Source organism: Corvus brachyrhynchos, unplaced genomic scaffold (assembly GCF_000691975.1).
Source record: "Corvus brachyrhynchos isolate BGI_N302 unplaced genomic scaffold, ASM69197v1 scaffold116, whole genome shotgun sequence".
Classification (NCBI taxonomy): Eukaryota; Metazoa; Chordata; class Aves; order Passeriformes; family Corvidae; genus Corvus; species Corvus brachyrhynchos.
The window spans coordinates 3,614,494-3,619,367 of NW_008240221.1; the positions used below are offsets into that span (position 1 = coordinate 3,614,494).

The 4,874-nt window shown below is 36.1% G+C and overlaps 1 long non-coding RNA gene across 1 annotated transcript in view; it reads right to left on the reverse strand.

The window, feature by feature from the left end:
- Positions 1-1,298: 1,298 nt before the first annotated feature.
- LOC108449281 overlaps positions 1,299-4,874 on the reverse strand; it is a 181,453-nt gene continuing 177,877 nt past the window's right edge. Inside the window, exons 14-16 of the long non-coding RNA XR_001865430.1 lie at positions 4,233-4,301; positions 3,685-3,761; positions 1,299-3,588 (exon numbers count right to left, since the gene is read on the reverse strand). This is a non-coding gene — a long non-coding RNA (uncharacterized LOC108449281). The remainder of the gene's footprint in view (positions 3,589-3,684; positions 3,762-4,232; positions 4,302-4,874) is intronic.

Sequence of the window (4,874 nt, forward strand, 5' to 3'; positions counted from 1 at the left end):
TACAGGGAGAACATGAGGCTTAAACAGTGGTCCTAATTAAAATAATCCTGAATTTTGTGTTGGAAATTTATTGCTGTGTTATAGGCATTTATAGAAGGAGAAATATTTTTCTTTTCCTCCATGGGAAACAGTACCCTTTTTTCCATAAAATAGGCTTCAAGGAAAAAGATGTTTTCTTTAAAAGAAGTTCTGTTTTTGTAATAAAATATTTTTAAAGTGAAAAATAGTGTTTTCATCAACATTTCTTATATGAAAAAAGCCATCATTTCTAATTCACTTGTAATATGCTTCACTTTTCAATTAAAAAGTGCAGTATAAAATATTATATTTATAGCATTGTAAGAAGTTATACATTGTGACCCCCCATGAATTTCAAAAGAGATAGATGTTCTTAGTTGAACTTTTCTAAGTAATGTCTAAATCAATACAATCTGAAAAGTGGATTATTCCATTACATCTATTGAAAAGTGCTAGCTAATGAAACATATTTGCTCTCCTCCATAATATGGAAGAAAATACAAATATCTGATTTTCATTTGCTGCTGTGTTATCAGCAGCAATTATTTTGTTAGACAGCGTAGAGATTTTTGTATTTGGGAGATTTTTTTTACCATTTAAAAGCCTATAACTTCACTTCATTTGGAAAATGGGGTAACATAGGATCTGTGAAGTGAAACTCACAATATAAAGTAAAGCTGGTGAGAAATCACAAAAAAGGAGAAGCCTGTTCTTTAACTGAAACCAGTCACTCTGAATGAATCAGGCAAATTTCACAGACAAAAAAAATTAATAAGTGCTTGCTCTCCTAATTTTGAAAATATGTTTTTCCTTTGAAATCTCACTGGCAAACTTCAGGCATCTTCCCAATGTAATTTTAGAGTTTACTGCTTCTGAAGCTATGGTCCCAAGTGAACTTACCATGACAAAAGTAGCATAGGACAAAAAAATTGCACGTTTTTAGTATAGAAACTCTGTGGAAAGAAACTCCAGGCTAGTGTTTGGACATAAAGAAGGAAGTGCTTTTTCACAGCAGTACTTGAGATGTGTTTTGTCATGGATATCCATTCAAAATAAAAGCCCCATGAGTTTGCTTTTTGGACAGTAGGACATTTCATTTCCCTTTTAACAGAAGGGATCATAGATCAAAGGAAAGCAGCCAGGTGGGTCAGAGGGAAAGACCAGCATTTCCTGACCCTATTACTTGTTTACAGATAAACATCAGACAGCTGTAAAAGTGACAATATGTTTTCACAAGAGCAAGAAGGAAATAGAATTGAAAAAATCTAAAGAAACAGAATTATATATCCAAATTTGAAATTCTTGAGTTTGTTTAATAATGAATGTTTCTATAGAGATTTAGAATATTTTCAATATTATGTCTCTATCATTTATTTGTATTGTCTCATTTATTAAATTCAAATGAAAGGAGTTTTTCTCTATAGAAGGTCTAAAGAAACCAAAAAGTCATCTTTATGTAGTTTGTAGTGACTTTGCAGTGAGGGTCTGCATCAGACCATGCTACCAGATCATCTCATGCAACATAGAGAGCAATGACATTTGCACACTGTAGAGTTAGATATCCCATACTGAAAGGCCCTGACTGCAAATTCAGCATCAAGATTACATTAAACTCCTAAAATATGCTGAGTGAGGTTCGGTTTCTGAGTTTGTTCCTCCCTTACATTTCATGTGGTATATTTCTCAAACAGGGAACCTGCTCATTCTCTCTGTTTACCAGTAGATAAAGTAGAACTGAAAACACTGTGTTGTACTGGAACGTGAAGAAGTTCAGAGTTCAAAACAATTGCTTGCTACAAAAATAAAGGAAGGCCTCTCCTATGAAATCTATGAACTCGAAACAGGGATACAGAACTAGTCGTTGCCAATAACTTTAACTTCATTTATCTATATTTGGCAAAAATTGTGCTGCAGCTGGAGATGAAATGCTGAGCTAAATAACTGCAGCGACGTGAGCTCCAAAACAGCAATTACTAAGCTGTGCTGCCTTGTGTAAGATTTTACTTTTATTTATTGTATTTAAAGAAACTCTCTATCTATGTTCAGTACAACAAGAACTGCCTGATCAAATAATGCCTGATTGCAAGGCCTCTCGGCTCCACTGTCAATATAATTCAGTGTTTAGTAAGGAAAACATGTTTTTCATGAAGCCAAACTACAATGCTGTGCATGGCAGTTTTATCGTTCTACATACCTTTACATTGTCTCTAATTGCAAGGAGTAACTCATATTAAACCTAAATTTGGCTTATCACAGATGATGAATGTATTTTTTTCTTACTATTAGAAAAGCTAATATTTTTAAAAGGCTAAAAGAAAGGGGCACACAATCCCTTTCTTCATGGTTATAAGAACAAAAAACCCATATTAATAATGTTGTTGGAGGAACTGCTCACCATCATTGTTTCTATCATCTATCTTTTTTAAAAAGAGAACAAGGAAGTTGGGGGCATGTTCCAGGTGGATGTTTTTGTTCTCAAAAGAGAAGCCCAGTTAGCTGTAATTATGGCTGATCTGTAGTACTAACTCCACACATGTGTCTACTATCACAGTGCAGCCTCACAGTGGCCTCTCTCTAAAGCACTTCATCTAGGGACATGTTGACATTTCAGAGAGAGAAAAGGAGAAAATTAAGTGACATATGAGTATTCTTCTAGTTGTTCAGGAAAATGGATGCTGACGCCATAAATCTAGCTCCTTCCCAAAAAGTAATGTGACTGAAATAATATCACAATGCCAGAAAAGCTGACTAATTGTCTGGATTCCAAAACTGACATAATTTTTCCAAGATGACATAGTATTATTAGTAGTATCCAGTCCCTCAAACAGTGAGTTTTGTCCTCATTGACCGTATTTCTAACTCTCTTCTCTTTACTTGCACAGACAGAAATCCTGATAGAGACTCCTCCCTTCTTTCAATTTCTTGGTCATTCTTGAGCTTTTTAACCCTCACAAACACAAATTCTTTCACTATCTGTCATTTTCTACATGCAGTCAGCAGCATTTCTTTGGGACAAACATTTCTTTGGGACAAACTGCCTTTCAGCAGATGGTTCCCAAACATTTAGGGCCAGTGGATCATTGCTGTTCTTCAAATTAATCAAAATTACCCAGCACTTGTCTGCAGACCATCTCCCATGACTCAATTGACTGACCATGAGCCACTGATGAATACAAATCTACTGATCTATTGTATGCAGAACTGGTGACATTTGGTCCTCATCATCTGCATCCTGGAAGCACCTCAGTCAGAGAAAGTAGCCACATGGATTATAGTAGGTCATATTGTTTAATTTCTCACTAACTTCATCAATGTTAGATTTTTCTGTGCTTAGGGAGAACCAAGCTGTATGTTTATATGTCCTGGAATACTTCTATATCTAGTTCAACATCCTGGCAAAGGCAAGAACTGGAGGTTTGCCTCTTGTCACCTCCTCTCAAATTTTGGGCCTGCCTTGTTTCATTGAATAAATCTTAGTCCAGCACTATACATACAGATACATCTTTTGCTCTTATTTTGTTACTCCAGCGTAGATCTTGTGATTCCATCCTCTGTTAAATTGCTTGACTTCTGGGTAGAAAGGAAGGAAAAGCAAGGTGAAGCAAGCCAAAGAAAGGGATGCAAGTACTGTACAAATCTTCAGAACTTTTGACGGAATTTATCCACCTTTCATTAGTGGATATAGTCTGTCAAAGCCTTGCTTCTTTCTTCATTTATCCATACTACAGGTCACTCTTGCAGTTCTGTAGACATAATGTAGAAATATTTCAATGTTAACCTACAAAAAATCACCACCAAAATCATCTACAAGCTATAGTTGTTCTCATAGTACTGGTTAGTATAGGAGGCCTTTCAGAATGGAAGTGAGGCATCGCTAAGCACATGCATCTAGCAGCCATTTGCACCCCTAGATCAGGTCTGTTGGATTGACTGGGAAGCTAATTCCAAAGTCCCTCTAACTTGCTATTCCAGTCTGAACAGGTCAGTGATTAGCTGCTCTTCTCAGCCAGGTCCTTGTACCTTGAAGGACATGAAAACCACATTTCAGTTTACTCTTCCTTTGCAGAGTCACTAAGAGATGGCAGAGTTAAACATTTCAACAGACATCATTTTAAACTCAGTAAGCCAAATGAGCCAAAGCATTCCAACATCAGTGCTAATGCTTTTAAAATACAGTTTGTTTTTTGTTTTTACATCAGAAAGCTCATACTTACATGGACATCCTGCCGAAAAGAGAGACTGCACACATATTTCCAGGGTAATCTAACTTGTACCAGAGGCTGCTAGGGATTAAATGACTGGATGTTAAGGATGTTGACATTCTGATATATGGCTCTCTGCTTCTACTTTAACATCTTACAGCCATTGCACATGTTGAATGTTGTTTGGGCTGTGGTGTTTCAACATAACACAAAGCAGGAACTACAGCAACATATAATTTACAATGGAGAGTCTACATTTTACTTTCACATATAGAACACATAGCGAATTCTTCCTTTTAAAGTAAAGTTTCCTTGTCCATTCATCACACACCACTAATCACCACCACTTAGGCATCTTAAAGAAAATGATGTACCATGTATCAGAAAAACTGACAGGGCAAATGACTGAAATTGAACACATCTGTGCAAATTGTGAAGAAACTGCAGGACTGTTAAACAAACAATAATAATGGCAGTTACATTTCTTTTCTAAAAATGGAATCATTCCCCTGCCATTTACAACAGTTTAGTATTTATGCACCTCCACAATTCTTCAAACAACTATTCTTGAGTTGTTCCAAGGCCTAGACTGTGGTTCTGTCTCTCTGGAAAGATCAACAACTAGACAAGCACATAACAAAATAACATCCTGCC